This window comes from Hemitrygon akajei, chromosome 15 (assembly GCF_048418815.1).
Source record: "Hemitrygon akajei chromosome 15, sHemAka1.3, whole genome shotgun sequence".
NCBI classification, from domain to species: Eukaryota; Metazoa; Chordata; class Chondrichthyes; order Myliobatiformes; family Dasyatidae; genus Hemitrygon; species Hemitrygon akajei.
In genome coordinates this window covers 7,691,846-7,713,583 of record NC_133138.1, presented here as the reverse complement: position 1 = coordinate 7,713,583, position 21,738 = coordinate 7,691,846, and the positions used below count along the sequence as shown (strand labels likewise).

General features: G+C 41.8%; 1 long non-coding RNA gene across 1 annotated transcript; it reads left to right on the top strand.

Annotated features, from left to right (window-relative positions):
- The first annotated feature begins 14,231 nt into the window (after positions 1–14,231).
- On the top strand, positions 14,232–21,309 carry LOC140739147 (uncharacterized). The gene is made up of 3 exons (XR_012101571.1): positions 14,232–14,335; positions 14,598–15,636; positions 20,213–21,309. It is a non-coding gene; the product is annotated as an uncharacterized lncRNA (long non-coding RNA).
- Positions 21,310–21,738: the final 429 nt, after the last annotated feature.

Sequence of the window (21,738 nt, the reverse complement as noted above, 5' to 3'; positions counted from 1 at the left end):
TCTCCAACTTCCGGTAATTCCCTCCCTCTCCCTTCCACCATCCCACTTTCACTCTGCCTCCTCTTCCAGCTGCCTATCACCTCTCTCATAATTCTGCCTTCTTCTACTACCCATAGTGCTTTCCCCTTTCATTCCTTCTTCACCTCTCCGGCCTATACCCTCCCTGCTTCCCCTCCCCCACCCCTTGATCTTTCCTCTGATTGGTTTTTCACCTGGCACCTTCCACCCTCCCCCCACCTTCTTTATAGGGCCCCTGCCCCCTCCTTTTTCAGTCCTGACGAAGGGTCTCGGCTGGAAACGTTGACTGCTCATTTCCACAGATGCTGCCCAACCTGCTGAGCTCATCCAGCTTGTTTGTACGTCTTGATCACACCCTTACCTGACTGAAATCACTCACTCACCACAGTCCACATCCTTTGAAAACTGCATCCAGAGCTATTATGCTAAAAATCGAACAGGGAATGAGGAAAGGGCAAGAAAGAAAGAGAAGTGATGAAGTTGAATAACATTTCCCTAACAATGGTGGGAATTGCAAACAGAATGAGGCTGTGAGCAGAGAATGGTGAGAATTTTATACCGAACGAGAAGGTATGCAAAGTCAGTACTGAACACAGAGACTGCAGTACAGTACCATTTAAAGGGAGCAAGTTCTAGAGCTGAAATCACATACTGTAATATTGCTTGTAGAGGCTTGGGTTCTGTAAGTAATTGACGTTATAGGAATTATAATGCCACAATCTGATCTCTATTACTGTCCTTGATAATATTCACCTTTAACATTTTAAGATAATATCTTTGCAATAAATACCGATACCACCCCCACAGACACACACAGACACACACACACACAGAGACACACACTCTCTCACACACACACACACACACAGACACTAGACTTTGAAGGTAATATATATTATTTCTTAGACTTAAGGTAATGGTTTTATTAATGAGATGCAGTGAAATTCTTTTGTTTGTTTGCCATACAGACTGATCGTGCTGAACAGCAGCTCATCGAGATAGTGCAAAAGAAAGAAAAACAATGCGGAATATAGTATTACAGTTACAGGTAGATAATAAAATGCAAGGCCTTTGTACTAGAGCGAGAGTTCAAGAGTTTGATTTTATCATATAAGAGAAACAGAATCAGAATCAGGTTTATTATCACCGGCATGTGATGTGAAATTTGTTAACTTAGCAGCAGCAGTTCAATGCAAAACATAATATAGAAGAAAAAGAAAAATAATAAAATAAAATAATAATAATAATAAATAAATCTTATTCAGTATACTTTATACAGTATACGTATATTCAATAGATTAAAAATCGTGCAAAAACAGAAATAATATATATTTAAAAAGTGAGGTAGTGTTCATGGGTTCAATGTCCATTTAGGAATCGGATGGCAGAGGGGAAGAAGCTGTTCCTGAATCGCTGTGTGTGTGCCTTCAAGCTTCTGTACCTCCTACCTGATGGTAACAGTGAGAAAAGGGCATGCCCTGGGTGCTGGAAGTCCTTAATAATAGACGCCGCCTTTCTGAGACACCGCTCCCTGAAAGGTGTCCTGGGTACTTTGTAGGCTAGTTCCCAAGATGGAGCCAACTACCTATTTACGACCTTCTGCAGCTTCTTTCGGTCCTGTGCAGTAGTGCCCCCCACCATACCAGAATGCTCTCCACAGTACATCTATGGAAGTTTTTGAGTGTATTTGTTGACATGCCAAATCTCTTCAAACTCCTAATGATGTATAGTTGCTGTCTTGCCTTCTTTATAGCTGCATCAATATGTAGGGACCAGGTTAGATCCTCAGAGATCTTGACACCCAGGAACTTGAAACTGCTCACTCTCACCACTTCTCGTCCCTCTGTGAGGATGAGGTCCTTTGAAGAGTCTTAACGCCAGTGGGGTAGAGGCCTGGTGTTCTCAAGCTTTTGTATATTCTGACTGATTGAAGGGGTTGGGGGGGGGAAGAAGAGAGAATAAGTGGGGTAGGAGGGGTCGTTGATTATGCTGCCTGCTTTCCGGAGGCAGTGGGAAGTGCAGACAGATTTGGTGGAGGGGAGGCTAGTTGTCATGATGGACTACGCAGCGTTCAGAACTCTCTGCAATTTCTTGCGGTCGTGGGCAGAGCGGTAGGTATACCAAGCTGTGACACATCCATATAGGAGGCTTTCTATGGTGCATCAGTAAAAAATTGATGAGGGTCATCAGAGATGTGCCGGGTTTCTTTAACCTTCTGAAGGAAAAAAAGGTGTGTTAAAGGACAAAAAAATCAAGCATTTTTAATTGCTTTAAACTTTCTTAAATAATAAGTGAGGCAGCCTCTCCTTTTCAGTAACTCAAGGCACATGACCTTTTTTTTATTTATTATAGTTATGTAATGGATGTGTTCTGAATATAAAAGATACAGAAATATTCCACATCAATTTCTGAAAATAACAGTGCCAGAATGTCTACAGCATGAGACATGACTGAATAATTTCTTGTGTGTTTGCAAGAAGAATAAAGAGAAAGATGACAGCTATTACTTTACAACTTATGAACATCATTTTTCAGTGTTAGGGAAGCAAATATCTTCCAAGATAAGAATTCAGATTCCATTAATAAAAATGAGCCCAGCATACCTACTGCTTTAAAGGTCTCCTGTGTATCCCTTGTGTAAACATACACGGCTATTTTTCTTTGTATCCTGCTCTCATTGTCTATCTTCTTTTCTGTCTCCAATTGTACTTCTGTCTTCTCCATTTTTCTTTCCTGGCATGATTTACTTCAAGAGATGTCCATGTAGCTAGGAGGTAATGCCAGTTTCATAGGAAAGTAATTTCTCCATTTTCATAACATATCTTCAAATCAGTCTCGACAAAGGACTAATGTGACGTGATTGCATTGTGCAATTCAATCTGTATGACTACTTGGAATGAGTTTTCCAACCCAGGAGTAAGTTGTGGAAAAATCGTCTTGATTTGACTCTTGCCAATCAGACAGTCAATTGAAAACATCCTCTCCCACCCCCACCAAAACTTTCCATGCAAAGCCCCAATCAACATTGCCACAAAACTGCTGCTAAAATGAATCTCCTACTTTCAAATCTCTTACTATCTTTTCTTTCAGTTAGTCCTGACGAAGGGTCTCGGCTCAAAACTTCGACTGTACTTCTTCCTATAGATGCTGCCCGGCCTGCTGTGTTCCACCAGCATTTTGTGTGTGTTGCTAGAATGAATAATAGGCCTGAAGATTGAGAGGCTTTCAGAAATAACAACAATTAATTTAAAAAATTAGAAAACAGGACAAAGGTATTTGAGAATTGGTAGGAAACATGATTATAAGAACTTCTTCAACTGTGTAAAAAGGAAAAGGGTAGTAAAAATGAATGTACACTCAGTGGCCACTTTATCGGGTTGCCCCTGTACAAGGTTCAAAGTAAGTATTATCAAAGTACAGATATGTCATCATACACAACCCTGAGATTCATTGTCTTGCAGGCATACTCAGTATATTCATAGCATAGTAACTGTAACAGAATCAATGAAAGACCGGTAAAAGACAACAAACTGTGTCAAAACAAAAATAAATAAATAGTAATAGTGTTAAATAAATAAGCAATAAACATTGAGAACATGAACGTTGGCAGATGGAGTTTAATGCTGAGAAGTGTGAGGTTCTACATTTTGGCAGGAATAATCCAAATAGAACATACAGGGTAAATGGTAGGGCATTGAGGAATGCAGTGGACCAGAGAGATCTAGGAATAACAGTGCATAGTTCCCTGAAGGTGGAGTCTCATGTAGATAGGGTGGTGAAGAAGGCTTTTGGAACGCTGGCCTTTATAAATCAGAGCATTGAGTACAGAAGTTGGGATGTAATGTTAAAATTGTACAAGGCATTGGTAAGGCCAAATTTGGAATATTGTGTACAGTTCTGGTCACCGAATTATAGGAAAGATATCAATAAATTAGAGAGAGTGCAGAGACGATTTACTAGGATGTTACCTGGGTTTCAGCACTTAAGTTACAGAGAAAGGTTGAACAAGTTAGGTCTCTATTCATTGGAGCGTAGAAGGTTGAGGGGGGATTTGATCGAGGTATTTAAAATGTTGAGAGGGATAGATAGAGTTGACGTGAATAGGCTGTTTCCATTGAGAGTAGGGGAGATTCAAACGAGAGGACATGATTTGAGAGTTAGGGGGCAAAAGTTTAAGGGAAACACGAGGGGGTATTTCTTTACTCAGAGAGTGATAGCTGTGTGGAATGAGCTTCCTGTAGAAGTAGTAGAGGCCAGTTCAGTTGTGTCATTTAAGGTAAAATTGGATAGGTATATGGACAGGAAAGGAGTGGAGGGTTATGGGCTGAGTGCGGGTAGGTGGGACTAGGTGAGATTAAGAGTTCGGCACGGACTAGGAGGGCCGAGATGGCCTGTTTCTGTGCTGTGATTGTTATATGGTTATATGGTTATATGAGATGAAGAGTCCTTGAAAGTGGGTCCATAGGTTGTGGGAACATTTCAATGATGGGGCAAGTGATGTTAAGTGAAGTTTGCCCCTTTGATTCAAGAGCCTGATGGTTGGGGTTAATAACCTGGTGATGTGAGTTCTGACACTCCTGTACCTTCTTCCTAAGGGCAACAGCTAAAAGAGAGCATAGCCTTGGTGGAGTGGGTCCCCGATCTTAGATCCTGCTTTCCTATGACAGCATGTGGTGTAGATGTGTTCAATGGTGGGGAGGGCTTTACCCATGATGGGCTGGGCCATATCCACTAATTTTTGTAGGATTTTCCATTCAAGGGTATTGGTGTTCCCATACCAGGCTGGGATGCAGCCAGTCAACATACTCTCCACCACACATCTACAGAAGTTTGTCAAAGTTTTAGATGTCATGCTGAATCTTTGAAAACTTCTAAGGAAGTAGAGGCACTGCTCAATAAGGAGGTCACTCAGGGTATGTTCATGGCCTTCTGCTTCTATAGCTTATCAACTTCAAGATTCAACATGTTGTGCATTCTGAGATGCTCCTCTGCACACCACTGTTGCAATGTGTGGTTATTTGAGTTACTGTTGCCTTCCCGTCAGCTTGAAGCAGTCTGGCCCTTCTCCTCTGACCTCTCTCATTAACAAGGTGTTTTTGCCCACAAAATTGCCACTCACTGGATATTTTTTTTGTTTCCCTCAAAATTCTCTGTAAACTCTAGAGACTGTTGTGCATTAAAAATCCCAGGAGATCAGCAGTTCCTGAGATACTCAAACCACCCCATCTGGCACCAACAATCACTCCACAGCCAAAGTCACTTAGATCATACTTCTTCCCCATTCTGATGTTTGGTCAAAGTAACGACTGAACCTCTTGACCATGTCTGCATGCTTTTATACATTGAGTTGCTGCCACATGATTGGCTGATTAGAAATTTGCATTAATGAGCAAGGTGTACCTAGTAAAGTGACTACTGTGTAGACCCCAAGAAAAGAAATATCCAAAGTAAATTTTGAATGTATCTTCTGTTACATACCAGCAGCAATAGATCACAAACTGAGTCTGGTTTTGATGTTAAAACCACTATCTTTATTAGTATCTACTCAAAATATGGAAAATTTAACGAAATAAACAAAAGTTAACAGTGTTATGCATGTATATGTGTTTGGGGCTCCCAAACAGTCAAGTTTAGGAACAGTTCTTGAAGTCTTAAGATTCAGATGGCCAAGTAGAAAAGTTCAGTAATCTACGGAAATAAATGATGGGAGAGATTTGTAAATCCACGGTAAAATGTAGAGAGAAGGCAATTACGAAGAATTCCACAGGTTTCACGCTGAGTAAACGAGGTAAAAGTCACCGAAGATCTTATCCATCGAATCGTTCTGAAATCCATGGAGAAATATCACAAGGTGACAGTCACGGAATATCACTTCTTCCAAATGGTAACCACAGAACACACCCAAATCCAGGTAAGGGTTAACGAAAGTGGTTCCACAGGATACTCTAACAAAATCCACATATGGACCATCCAAAGTGACAGTTACACATTCAATGTGCACGGTGTGCCATTGATCAGCCCCATCCATTGGGCATGGGGAAGTATCAGACTTTACCCATTTTCCAGCAAGACACCTCCGGCAGCTTGCGGTCCAAATTCCTTTCCTCTCTTTCTCTCTCCTTCTTCTTCTGAAGGTCCCAGCAGTCTGTCGCAGCTTGTTATACTGACGTCATAGTTCTGCCTCATCTAAGCGTTTTTAAAGTGACAGCCACAGTACGAAACAGTGATCACATAACATTCCACTACAGGAAACACAGCATGTGTAGTGAGGTAATGTTGCAGCGATATAGGACCCTGGTCAGACCCCACTTGGAGAACTGTGCTCAGTTCTAGTCGCCTCACTACAGGAAGGATGTGGAAGCCAAAGAAAGGGTGCAGAGGAGATTTACAAGGATGTTGCCTGGATTGGCGAGCATGCCTTATGAGAATAGGTTGAGTGAATTCAATCCAAGATGGTGGCGCGACGCAGCTTGCAGCGGCCACTCCAGAGCTGATTATCTGTTATTTGTGAAGTGGGGTGCCGTGCGCAATCGTAATCAGATGAAAAACGGACATGGGAGCACAGAGGAACATCTGGAAATCCCCAAGAAGACCTTCTTTGTTGCTGCTGCTGCTGTGAGGACCGGGTCTCTGCTGGGAAGAACAGGCCCCCGGTCCTCGGGGTCGCGTTGACAGTGGCCGTTGGCGGGGCCGTCTTAATACGCTCGGCAGAGGATGGTCCTCGGAGAAGCTGTGCTGGAGGGGATGGTTGTCAGCTCGGAGGTTCGACAGACTCAGAGTCCACTGTGGTCAGGTCGCTTTGCACTGTGTGCTATGTCTGCGAGGCTGGGTTCAACGGAGCTTTCGGTGTCTGCTGCGTCTGCGAGGCTGAGTCGGGCGGCGCCGTGGAAGTCCATAGCGGGGGTATTCCCTTCTGCCGCCGGCGTGGGATGGCGAGTCTGTTGGGACCCTGGGGACTTGTGGAAACTGTGTGGTGATTTCTTTTGAACTTACAGTCTTTTAACATCTTTGGACTATTTTTACTGTGCCCATGGTCTGTTTTTTAAAATCAATTATGCTATTGTTTGCACTGTTGTAACTATGTGGTTTTGTGCAGGTCTTGTAGCTTTAGTTGTTGGTCTTGTTTTTGTCTGGTGGATTTGGAGCTCCTTTCCGGGGAACGCGCTAAGACGGTAGCGCAATATTAATACGCAGCAGCCTCTCCAGAATCTGGATTGGGGATTGCCAAACGTTATGTGGATTTTCTGGTGTAGTCTGTTTTGTCATGTGTTTTTGTGATATCATTCTGGAGGAATGTTGTCTCATTTTTAAACTGCATTGCGTTTGTGGTTTCTAAATGACAATAAACTGAATCTGAATCTAAATCTGAACTCGGCCTTTTCTCCTTGGAGTGATGGAGGATGAGAGGGGACCTGATGGAGGTGTACAAGACAATGAGAGGCATTGATCATATGGATAGTCAGAGGCTTTTTCCCAGGGCTGAAATGGTTACCACAAGAAGACACAGTTTTAAGGTGCTGGGGAGTAGGTACAGAGGAGATGTCGGGTAAGTTTTTTACTCAGAGAGTGGTGAGTGTGTGGAATGGGCTGCCAGCAACAGTGGTGGAGGCAGATACGATAGGGTCTTTTAAGAGGCTTTTGGATAGGTACATGGAGCTTAGAAAAATAGAGGGCTATAGGTAAGCATAGTAATTTCTAGGGTAGGGACATGTTCAGCACAACTTTGTGGGCCGAAGGGCCTGTATTGTGCTGTAGGTTTTCTATGTTTCTAAATGAAATCAACAAATCATAGAAAGGAATTTTAAGACATTAACATCACTAATGAGAAAATACTAGAAAATTAAATGGACTAAGACTATTCAATTCACTGAGCGTGATTCCCTGGCTTAAAGGATTGGAAACAAAAGTTGTTGCAGTGATAATTAATATTTTAGGATGATCATCTAAAATTCCCTAGATCCTGGAATGATCCCATAAGATTGTAAAGTAGTAAATGTGATGTTGCTGTTTGACAGGTTCTTGATTGGACATGGCATCTAAGGTTATGGGGAGAAGAACAGGAACTGGGGTTGAGGAGCAGGAAAAAAAGGATCAGCCGTAATGGAATGGCGGAGCCGACTCGATGGGCCAAATGGCCTAATTCTGCTCCCATGTCTTATGGTCTTATGGACATATGGGGATGGCAAACGTAGGGAACTATGGGCCATTTAGCATGATGTCTGTTGCGGCAAAATCCTGGAATCCATTATTAAGTGCGCTGTAACATGGTACTTAGAAATACATAGCATCACTCATTAAAATCAACATGGTTTATGACAGGAAAATTTTTGTTTATGAGTATTACTGAACCTGTCTTTTAATTCTCAGTTTACTTATTACTGTTTAACTGTTACAATGAGATTCAAGCTCGAGTCCCACGATCAATGGTCAAGCCCTTGAGATACAAGACCAGCAACTTAACGAGAGTGCGACAGATCTTGCAAGCGTGTCCCCTCAAACAATAGTGGAACTCTTTCCCGGTGTTTTGCTCCTCTTCCAAATACTGTTTTCCTATTCCTTTCCTGCACATCTCATTGGATCCTTCATTCGCATTTCTGCTTTCTGTAGGTGCCCTAGTCAACTGAATTTCACTTCTCAATCTACTTATGCAAAACTATTTTTAGTTTGCTATGTATAACTTTTATTTTTGAGCCGTGCATTTGCTCTGGATTGTATCTACTTTAAATATACACACAGTTGATCTGCAAGCTTACCCACTGTTAATTCAATTTAGTTTACATGATTGAAGCTGCTCTCCCTTTGCTTTACATCTTTACCACCGGCTCCTTTGGAGGGACATTTTCAGGTTTCGTTCCCCACACTAATTAAGCAGAAGTCTTGCCAAATGCCATTATACTAGTTATCAGTCCAATTCTTTCCTCCAGGCTTATAACTTGACAGGAATTTACAGATCACTCTTTGCTGCCAGAACCCTGTTAAACTGGTAAAAAGCTAATTTTTGAGAGAGATGTTGAAAGTGTTTTAGTGCTATATATAAACATTCCATTGTGGCTAAAATAGTTCCAAACTTGTTCCAGTTCCAAAAATAGTATCATTAACAACAGTGTACAAATTCCACAAGTGTAAAGTAGAATTAATTCTTGACGTAATTTTGCTTTCATAACTTGTCGGTGTAACTTACTATCAACAAATAAAGATTCTGGGAATGCAATTGCCTCAATGAAAGACATTCTAAAAACTAGATTGTGTGCTGTGCACCATAAGCAAAAATGAGTCCAAATGAATGAAGAGAGTTCACATCTATCAATTTACAATTCCCACTGAAACCACTCCACCTAAGGGAGCCATTTGATATCCTGTGGAAGGCCTAGAATTAGTAAAGGACATTAAGCATATTCTCCAGATATCATTAATGAATGGAGTTACCTGGGACTGGAAGAACGTATTTTGATTGTTACCCAAGAAACAATATTGCTGAATAGTGTCACAAACACGAGGAAATCTGCAGATGCTGGAAATCCAAAGCAATACAGACAAAATGCTGGAGAAACTCAGCAGGTCAGGCAGCATCTATGAAAAAAAAGTAAACAATTGATGCTTTGGGCCAAGACCCTTCTTCAGGACTGGAAAGGAAAGGGAGAAGCCGGAATAAGAAGGTGGGGGAGGAGACTGACAAGAAGTGGGATTTCCCAATGGCCACCCATTTCAACTCCACTTCCGATTTTCATTCCAACATGTCAGTCCATAGCCTCATCTACTGATGTGATGAGGCCACACTCAGGCTGGAGGAGCAACGCCTTATATTCCATCTGGGTAGCCTCCAACCTGATGGCATGAACATCGATTTCTCAAACTTCCGGTAATTGCCCCCTGCCCCTTTCGCCATTCCCCATTCTTGTTTCCCTTTCTCACCTTATCTCCTTATGTGCCCATCACCTCCCTGTGGTGCTCCTCTCCTTTCCCTTTCTTCCATGGTCTTCTGTCCTCCCTGATCAGATTCTCCTTCTCCAGCCTTTTATCTCTTTCACCAATCAGCTTCCCAGCTCTTTCCTTCACCTGTCACCTGTCACCTGCCATCTTGTTCTTCTTCCTCCCCTCCCAACACCTTCTTACACTGGCTTCTTCCCTTCCTTTCCAATCCTTGCCTGAAATGTTGACTGTTTTCCATAGACGCTGCTGAGTTCCTCCAGCATTTTGAATAGTTTATTAGGTATATTGAGCGTAATGGAATATTCAGTATAACCTTTGAAGCTTAAGTTATGGGAAAGGCTGAGATAGCAAAGTAGTTCTATCTCTTTATAAATCATTAGTTTACTTGTGCTTGGAATATTGTGTACATTTCTCCTTTCTACTGTACAAAAATGGTGCTATAATTTTTTTAAATATACAAAAGATCAACTGAAATGATTGAGGTGATGGAGGGGTTGTATTATGGTAAATAATTCTGCTTATTGGCAATGATTGCTCAAATAAATGGCAAAAGGTGATTAGAGTAACAAAATAATATTAATAGTGGGTTTAAAACTAATCTGTAAGTGTGGTTTTGTGACTGAGTGTTAAATAGAAAAAGACTCATGGTGGGAGCAGATGCTGTTTTATTATTGTGCAAGTTCTTTCTTTTGGGCTGTGGTATATAATTTCTCTAAAATAGGATTAGAGATTACTGCAGAATGCTTTCAAAGAGGATATGACTTTCATCCTGTGGTTGTCAATACTGGCATCTTTTCTTTGTCCATGTCTAGATCTGTTTACTTCACTCACTGGAGGCCGATTGTTATGGTCAGCCACATACAGTCTGTGGTTGCATCATAGGATTATATCATCCTGGTTTGGACCTGGATGGTACAAAACAAACTGGATGGATCTTGGTCTTATTAGGGAGTTTTACCATACATCCTGGTGCAGAAGAATGTTTCTTTCAATGGGATGGGTGTAGTGCAAGTCAGACTTTTGACAAGGTTCTGCATGGTAGACTGGTTTAGAAGGTTATGACAATTGCGAAATGAATCCAGAAGTCACTTGATGATGGGAGACAGAAAGTAGTGATGCACAGATGCTATTGTGAATGGGAGATTTTAACTCATGGTGCACACAGAGGCTGAAAAGAAGAAGGGCCAGAGTCACCTCTGCTTCCTGAGGAGGCTGAGGTTCTTTGGAGTATGCAGGCCTCTCCTCCACATGTTCTACCAGTCCAATCTTCTATGTGGTGGTGTGCTGGGGCAATGGCATCAACACAGGTGATGCCAACAGGCTCAATAAACTGATTAGAAAGGCTGGCTCTGTTAAAGGAGTCAAACTGGACACACTGGAGGCTGTGGAAAAACAAAGGACCCTACAGAAAATTCTGGCAATTCTGGACAATGTTTCTCACCCTCTGCATGCCACTTCGGCTGAACAGTGGAGTACATTTAGTAATAGACTAAGATGTCTGTGCTACTCCAAAGAGTGCTATATGAGGTCATTCTTACCCTCAGCCATCAGGCTCCATAATGAGTCAACCTATAGTCGGGGAAGTGATGACTCCCTCCTGTTAGACTGTTTGAGGTAAATTGCTTTTTATTAGAACCATAGAACATTACAGCAGAGAAACAGGCCCTTCAGTCCTTCTTGGCTGTGCTGAACCATTTTTCTGCCTCGTCCCACTGACCTGTACCTGGACCATATCCCTCATCCATGTACTTGTCCAAGTTTTTCTTAAATGTTAAAAGTGAGCCCGCATTCACCACTTCATCTGGCAGCTCATTCCACACTCCCACCACTCTCTGTGTGAAGAAGCCCCCCCCCCTAATGTTCCCTTTAAACTTTTCCCCCTTCACCCTTAACCCATGTCCTCTGGTTTTTTCTCCCCTAGCCTCAGTGGGAAAAGCCTGCTTGCTTTGCTCTGTCTATATCCATCATAATTGTATATACCTCTATCAAATCTCCCCTCATTCTCCTACGCTCCAGGAAATAAAGTCCTAACCTATTCAACCTTTCTCTGTAACTCAGTTTCTCAAGTCCCAGCAACATCCTTGTAAACCTTCTCTGCACTCTTTCAACCTTATTAATATCCTTCCTGTAATTAGGTGACCAAAACTGCACACAATACTCCAAATTCGGCCTCACCAATATCTTATACAACCTCACCATTACATTCCAACTCTTATACTCAATACTTTGATTTATATAGGCCAATGTACCAAAAGCTCTCTTTACAACCCTATCTACCTGTGACGCCACTTTTAGGAATTATGTATCTGTATTCCCAGATCCCTCTGTTCTACTGCACTCCTCAATGTTCTACCATTTACCTTGTATGTTCTACCTTAGTTTGACCTTCCAAAGTGCAATACCTCACACTTGTCTGCATTAAACTCCATCTGCCATTTTTCAGCCCATTTTTCCAGCTGGTCCAAATCCCTCTGCAAGCTTTGAAATCCTTCCTCACTGTCCACCACACCTCCAATCTTTGTATCATCAGCAAATTTGCTGATCCAATTTATCATATTATCATCCAGATCATTGATATAGATGACAAGTTCTTTCTACTTCTCTTCTGATTTGTATGTCTGTGCACTTGTAATGCTACAGTGACACTGTAATTTCCTTTGGGATCAATAAAGTATCTATCTATCTATCACAGGGATTGGTGCTGGGACCTGCATTCTTTGTAACATGTGTAAATAGTTTGGATGGAAATGCAGGTGGTCTCACTGGTAAGTTTTCAGATACTATGCAAAATTAGTGAAGCTGAAGGAAGCAAAGGAGGTTTATAAGCAGGACATTGATAAACTGGAAAGTTGGGCATAACAGAGGCAGATGGAAGTTAATCCCAACATACGTGAGATAATGGAAATTGACTTTTGGTAGGACATATATTCAAACAAGAGGACATGATTTGAGAGTTAGGGGGCAAAAGTTTAAGGGAAACACGAGGGGGTATTTCTTTACTCAGAGAGTGATAGCTGTGTGGAATGAGCTTCCTGTAGAAGTAGTAGAGGCCAGTTCAGTTGTGTCATTTAAGGTAAAATTGGATAGGTATATGGACAGGAAAGGAGTGGAGGGTTATGGGCTGAGTGCGGGTAGGTGGGACTAGGTGAGATTAAGAGTTCGGCATGGACTAGGAGGGCCAGAATGGCCTGTTTCCGTGCTGTGATTGTTATATGGTTATATGGTTATATAGAATAAATGACAGGTTCTTTAAGAGTGTTATTGTAAAAAGGTACCATGGCCTGTAAGTTCTTAGCAGTCTGAAAGTTGTGGATATTGTAACGACAGAGGCTTTTGGTAGCTTCCATTCACAGGCGGAGGTGTTGTGTATAATGATTGGGACATCATTTTGTAGTTACACCAAATTTCTGTTAGACTGCATCTGGAATATTATGTACATTTCTGGTCACCATTCAACTGGGAGAATGTGGGATCAATAGAGAGCATGCAGAAGAGATTTATCAGGGAGTTGCCTGGAATGGAGTGCAGGAATTACAAGGGGAGATTGGATAGACCTAGTTTATTCCCATTGAAACTAAGACAGGCTGAGAGGTGATCTTATGGAGATATATAAAATTATTAAGGACAGATAGAACTTTGACAAACTTCTGTAGATGTGTGGTGGAGAGTACGTTGACTGGCTGCATCACAGCCTGGTATGAAAACACCAATGCCCTTGAATGAAAAATCCTACAAAAAGCAGTGGGTATGGCCCAGTCCTCGTGGGTAAAGGCCTCCCCACCATTGAGAATTCCTACATGAAATATTGTTGCAGAAAGGCAACATCCATCATCAGGGACCCCTTTGCTCAGCACACGCTGCTGTATTCGGAAGGAACAGGAGCCTCAGGATTCACATCACCAGGCTCAGGAACAGTTATTACCCCTCAACCATCAGGTTCCTGAACCAAAGGGAATATCCTGACTCGCCCCATCATTTCAATGTTCCCACAACCTATGGACTCTTCATCTCATGTTCTCAATATTTATTGCTTATTTATTTATTTATCACTTATTATTTCTTTAATTGCGTATTTGCAGTTTGTTGCCTTTTGCATGTTGGCTGAACACACAAGTCAGTCGGTCTTTCATTGATTCTTGTGTTGCCTTTATGGCATTTGTTTAGTTTATTATATTTTCGCTTTAGTAATTCGTTTGTTATCGTTTCCTAGACAAAGTTAAGGTTGTTGAAAGTAAATTCGTTGTGTGTTATAGCGCGGCGCGATGACGTCACATCCGGTTTCGCCGCGTCTTGTGGGAAAATACCGGTTTGGAGAAACGGGAAGGGGGGGGCTCAGCGCGAGAAAAGTTTTCTTTCTAAACACTAGAAACATCAGAGAAGCAACGCCGTAAGTTCATGAGATCATCGATATGTTGAAGTGAAAATGTTAACGCTGATTCTGTTAAAAGTAATGACGGTTGATAAGGTTTATGTTTTTGTTATTTAAAGAGTTGCGGATAGTTTGTGTTTAAAGCCAGTCGATGGCGTAGGTAGATTCTGACTATGTTGCACTTTAATGTAATATAGTTGTTGTAGTTTTACTTTTGATGTAAATATGATATCAAGAAGGAAACAAATACTGTATATATTTTGTATTGTTTTATCAACAGTTTTCACCATACGTTAATGTGGAAGAGTGAACAGTAAACGGTTAATCTTACGGCGATCCTGGCTTCATTGACTACGGTTTACCTCGGTGTTGAGTTCAGAGTTCTTTACACCTGTGCAAGAACACTACAATTCTTATTATGAATTTATTGAGTATGCCCACAAGAAAATGAATCTCAATTGTGTATGGAAACGCATATGCGCCTTGATAATAAATTTACTTTGAACTTTGAATAGACAGCATTTTCTTCCCAGGGCAGAGAGTACAGAATTATAGAGCAAAGAACATAGGTTAAGATGAGCAAAGAACATTGAACAACAGTACAGGTCCTTCGGCTCTTGATATTCTGCCGACAGTTTTACCTAATCTAAGGTCAATCTAATGCTCCTCTCCCATATAACCATCCAGTTTTCTTTCATCCGTGTGCATATCTAAATCTCTCAAACGGCTCTCCGCCACCACCCCAGGCAGTGTGTTCCACAGACGCTCCAATCTCTGTGTAAAGAAACCTAGCTCTGATATCCCCTTTATACTCTCCTCTAATCACCTTATCTGCTGCCTCAGATAAGCCATTTCTGCCTAGGGAAATAGGACTGGCAGTTGATTCTATCTATGCCTCTTATTATCTTGTACACCACTATCAGGTCACTTCTTACCCTCTTCCGCTCCAAAGAGAATAGCCCAAGTTTTTGAAGTGAGAGAGGCAAATTTTAAGGGAGATACGAGGAATATATTTTTCTTACAGGGGTAGTGGTTATCAGGAGCAAGCTGGACCGAAGAGGAATGTGAGAAAGAACACTTCAGCTGGAGTGTTGAAGGAATGGTTCAGATACCATGAAGAGGCTTGGTCTTCATGTAAATCCTGCTTGAAAAGACGTCATCAAATAGTGTCTTGCAAGTGTCATGACAGCAGATCGTGAGAATCTCAATCATTTATGATCTCTCACCTTTCCCAGCACAGCCCAGTAAGCATCGAGATGTTTCATGCAGCAGATAGGTTCACTTTCTGAAAAGATTTCTGAACTGCTGATACAATTCAGGTAAGAAACAATGCTTAAGCAAATCATTACATCTTAACTCCTATGATTTTTTAAAAAATAAGCTTGACAGGAAAGTTTTTTTAAAGAATTATTTATTTTTCTGCAAAACAGAATTGTTGCTTTTGTTTTCATGCCCTTCAACTCCTGCTGAAATGTTTCCATGTAGGAACAGAGTCAGAATCACTCCTGTAAGGGCCAAATAACCTTTCAGCCGTCACCTTCTGGCACCACAGTGACGATCGGGAAACTTGATCGGAATCATGAAAATTTGTTTCTTTTTATGGCAGCAGCTGTACGGTGCAACACATAAAATTATTACAGAACTGTGCAAGTCTTAGACACCCTAGCTGTTTAATTGTGCCCATGACTTTTGCACAGTCCTGTATGTACTGTTTGCTTCTGCTAAAAAATTACCTGAACGTTAACCACACAAAATGCTGGAGGAACTCAGAAGGCGAGGCAGCAATTATGAAATGCAATACAGAGCTGACGTTTTGGGCCGAGACCCTTCATCAGCGTGAAATGTTAACTGTTTTTCTCTGTTTCAGTGTTTCCAACAATAGCAGTTTCCCGTGCTTTTCTAATTTTTGGCTTTCATTAAAGAGTGAATGAAGTAAAGGACCCCTTGTTGTTCTGTATTTGTGTGATATCTTTAATCTTTTAGGGTGGCATGATAATGTAGTGGTTAGCACAGCACATTACAGGAGACCCAGGTTTAATTCCCTCTGCTGCCTGTAAGGAGTTTGCAGGTTCTCCCAGTGACTGTGTGGGTCTCCTCCTGGTGCTCCAGTTTCCTCCCACAGTCCAAAGATGCACTGGTTAGTAGCTTAATTGGTCATTGTAAATTGCCCCGTGATTAGACTAGGGTTGAATTGGGGGATCGCTGGGCAGCGAGGCTCAAAAGACCGGAAGGACCTAGTCCGCACTGAATCTCAATAAATATGTAAATAAATTACTTACTGAGGCTCATTTTAGGATCCATCAGATTAAGGTTCATTATTACTATAATCTAGATCCAGCCATGGACGCAATAGAGAGATATGGAGAATTGTCAGTTTGACTTGATGGTAGTTTTCAGTAACGATAGTGCAATAAATCAGGGTCATGTTTTCCTTACATCTTCTCCTTCATCCCCCCCCCCCATTTGGAGCAATATTGGATAGAGGAAGCCAATATGTTGGGACATTCTACTTTTAAATCAATTGATATCAAATTCACAAGTAAGATTCTGATTTATTCCTCCAAACATTTTATCACAAATTAACCCATCTCGAGCTTCCAGCCGGATGGAGTATCGACTTTAACCGACATTTCAGTGACAGACTTTGACATCTTCATCAAGGATGATGCCTAGGCATGTCTAGTCCAGTAGTCCGTCCCTCCTGATTGGTTTGTCCTCATCCAATCAGGTGTCTGCTGTCCCACCTTGTTTACAATTGAATTCCAGTCATTACTTAGAGTTATTACTTTTGTCTTTGTTAAAAAAAGTTTCCCTGGTTTAATTTCAATGGCTTCTTTCACCAGGTGGTCCCAAAAGCCATTGGCCTGGTACAGTAGTTTTGTGCCATCGAAGTCAGTCCTATGGCCATAACAAATGCAATGTTTTGCTACCGCCGATTTCTCCGGGTAACCCAAACAGATACACCTCCTGTGCTCCCTGATGCGCATTTCCAATGTGTCTGGCCGATATACGCTGCTCCGCATTCACAGGGAATCCTCTAAACGCCAGCTGACTTGAGTCCCAGGTCACCTTTGACCCGCATAAGCTGTGACTTGAGCTTCCTTACAGGTTGTGGATGGTATTAATCCAGTATTTCTTCAGGATCCTGGCAATCCTCCCAGAAACCGTGGAACCCGGAGAGTCTCCACGAGGAAGTAAAACGATTACCCACATTTCTACAGAATGGCTACAAGATAAAGGAAATCAATCGGGCTCATTAAAGGGCCAATGGAAAAACCAGGAAGCTTAACAGTGAGGAGGAACCCATTGCTACTGGCTGTCTTTCCTATATTTCCACACTTTCTGGAATATTTGCCAGGATCCTGAAGAAATACTGGATTAATACCATCCACAAACCTGTAAGGAAGCTCAAATCACAGCTAATGCGAGTTTATGATGACCTGGAACTCGGGTTGGCTGGCGTTTACAGGATTCCCTGTGAACATGGAGCAATGTGTATCGGCCAGATGGAATGCATGGTGGAAATGTGTCTCAAGGGGCACAGGAGGTGTATCTGTTTGGGTTACCTGGAGAAATGGGCGGTAATGGGCGTTCACAATGGCCATAGGATTGACTTCGATGGCACAAAATTACTGTGCTATGCCAGTGGCTTTAGGGACCACTTGGTGAAGGAAGCTATTGAAATAAAACTAGAGAAAAAGAACTTTAACAAAGACAAAGGTCTCACTGTAATAAGTGCTGGAATTATATTATAAACAAGATGGGAGAACAGAAACCTGATTGGATGAGGACTAACCAATCAGGAGGAATGGAAGATGGGATTATAAATACCACCAGACTAGACATGCCCAGACATCACCCCTGATGAAAATGGCAGAGCTTGTCATCGAAACATCAGTTAAAATCAATACCTGTACCCTGCTTGAAGCCCGAGAAGTTTATTTTTCATATACGCCGGGAAACAGTAGATCCACATAACCACAAATTGAACTGGGTAACTGCTGTTACCCAGTGTCTAACTTCTGTTCTTCCCTGTGTCACCTGGGTTACTAGCCCATCAACCCAGAGTAACCAAAAGGTTACAATTTCATACAGAACAACAACTACTGGTTGCAGAATGGTGAGGTTCTGCAGGCTCTGTTGTTGATTCATGTTGGTAGTACACGAGATACAATGGAAAGCTTTTGCTTGTGTGCCATCCAGACAAATCATGCCAAATACACACGGCAAGCTAGATAGATAGATAGATAGATAGATACTTTATTCATCCCCATGGGGAAATTCAACTTTTTTCCAATGTCCCATACACTTGTTGTAGCAAAACTAATTACATACAATACTTAACTCAGTAAAAAATATGATATGCATCTAAATCACTAACTCAAAAAGCATTAATAATAGCTTTTAAAAAGTTCTTAAGTCCTGGCGGTAGAATTGTAAAGCCTAATGGCATTGGGGAGTATTGACCTCTTCATCCTGTCTGAGGAGCATTGCATCGATAGTAACCTGTCGCTGAAACTGCTTCTCTGTCTCTGGATGGTGCTATGTAGAGGATGTTCAGAGTTATCCATAATTGACCGTAGCCTACTCAGCGCCCTTCGCTCAGCTACCGATGTTAAACTCTCCAGTACTTTGCCCACGACAGAGCCCGCCTTCCTTACCAGCTTATTAAGACGTGAGGCGTCCCTCTTCTTAATGCTTCCTCCCCAACACGCCACCACAAAGAAGAGGGCGCTCTCCACAACTGACCTATAGAACATCTTCAGCATCTCACTACAGACATTGAATGACGCCAACCTTCTTAGGAAGTACAGTCGACTCTGTGCCTTCCTGCACAAGGCATCTGTGTTGGCAGTCCAGTCTAGCTTCTCGTCTAACTGTACTCCCAGATACTTGTAGGTCTTAACCTGCTCCACACATTCTCCATTAATGATCACTGGCTCCATATGAGGCCTAGATCTCCTAAAGTCCACCACCATCTCCTTGGTCTTGGTGATATTGAGACACAGGTAGTTTGAGTTGCACCATATCACAAAGTCCTGTATCAGTTTCCTATACTCCTCCTCCTGTCCATTCCTGACACACCCCACTATGGCCGTATCATCAGCGAACTTCTGCACATGGCAGGACTCCGAGTTATATTGGAAGTCTGATGTGTACAGGGTGAACAGGACCGGAGAGAGTACGGTCCCCGGCGGCGCCCCTGTGCTGCTGACCACCGTGTCAGACCTACAGTCTCCCAACCGCACATACTGAGGTCTATCTAATAAGAAAAGTCGGAATTCAGAATATAGTTCATTTTTTAGCGTGTGAGAGGTTGACTTTCAAGAACTAACTTTACTGTGAGAATGACGAAATTACATTAAGAAATAGAAACGCTAAAAGCTACCAAATTCACCAGTTCAACTTTGAAAAAAGGATTTCATGATCCTGCTCCTGTACGTGTATACTCCACATCGCCCTGCTCTGTGGAAATAGTAGATCTGGACAGTACGTAGGAACGGATTCCAAGACAGTTTTCTCAATGGAAAGTTAACTCGTGTGCTAGGAGTAGGTACAAGGGGGATGTCGGGTAGGATTTTCCACACAGAGGTCAGTTCATGGAATGCACTGCCAGCAACAGTGGTAGAGGCAGATACAGTAGGGTGTTTTAAGAGTCTCTTAGACAGGTACATGGAGCTTGGAAAAATAGAGGGCTATGTGGTAGGGAAATTCTAGGCAGTTTCTAGAGTAGGTTACATGGTCAGCACAACATTGTGGGCCGAAGGGCCTGTAATGTTCTGTAGATTTTTATGTTCTATGTTCTAATAAGTATCTTACATTTTCATAACAGATGCTGCAATCAAATATTTTGGAGTTAAACTAATTTTTTGATATGTATTCTTATTTCTTCAGGCATTATCTACAGAAGCATCAAAGAAATGAAGGATTACATGAACATATCATCTTGCAAGAATGTGGAAGTGGTATCTGAAGTGAGTCTGAAAGTGGAGGATATGAAACTTTACTCTGTTGAGTTTACTCCTTCAAGTGAAGTGAGCTTATCCACTGAGTGGAAAATACCTTCTTGTAACTTACAAGTCAAATCAAATTCAGCAGATTCACCTGGCGGCAGAGCTGATTTCATAGCTAGCATTCCTGATCCTGAAGGTAGCAAAACAGATTAAGAGAATGGCGATGTTTCCTCACACCCCACTCCTCAAGTGAAAATAGAAGCTGTTACTAGCATCCAAGGCGAAGCTGACTCATTCTCAGAGTACTGTGGAAAGGACTTCCTCAGCCTCCAAAGCGACGACAGCACGATAAACGGTGAAAAAGACTGCACCTCTTGCACCATCACTGAAAGAGTGGAAAAGGTGAACAGCTCTCAGTGCACAATCCCAATGCAGAACCAGGAGAAAGGAGATAAACTGGCTGCCACAGAGAACTGGTCTGGTAAATGTAGACGTTGCTGTAGAGGATTTGTCTATAGCCTTGTTTTCTTCGGATTCTTGATTCTCTCACCAGTCATAATGATTGGATATTGTTTGTATAAAATATTCAAGTGTATACGTAAATATAACAACTTCTCTACCACGTAATGCACTTCTCCTCCTCACATTGATACAAAAATGCAACTTGTGAGCTTGATAAAAGCTGAGAAATCCTCCTTAGATCTTTTGCATCAATGATAGTCATTGATATTTGGAGCCAACTGAAAGCAATAGGCAGGGTTGGAATATTCCAACCAATATGGATATATAATGAGATCAATATTAAATGTATTTTTCTCTTGTTATGAAAATTGAATTGTAATATCATTAATGTATTGTGGTGAACTACATATACCTGTCTGGACACGTCCCCCCCCGCTGACTGCTCCTGTGGCTCCTCCCACGGACCCCGAAAGGCGATTGGAGACACAGCCCCGGCCTCAGTCTCCAGGATGTAGTGTGGTGGTCATTTGCTGCTTGTTCTTTCTTCCAGCCAATAAAAGCCTATATCTCGCCTCACGTCTTTGAAAGTTATTGATGGTGCATCATGTATCTTTTAAATCAGCCTTACAGCACTAGAAATATGAGAAACATTTACCTCAAAGAGACCAAGAAAAAGTCATGGGAATATATAGGTATCTGTGCATTTGCTGATTGAAATTATTCTTTCTGCATTACTATTGACCAATACTTAATAACAAATAGGAACTGGAGTAGGCCATTCCTTTCAATTAAATCAAGGTGGATCAAATCCTGACCTGAATTCTACTTCCCTGTTCCATAACCATTGATTTAACTAATGTCCAAAAGGTGTATTTGTCTCAGCCCTCAATATACTTAATGATTCACTTCACAGAAACCTGGGTTAGAGAATACCAAAAATTCACAAATGTTTTACTACAATTTCAGTCACAACTGAGAGATGTTTTCTTATGAAACCAAGCCTTC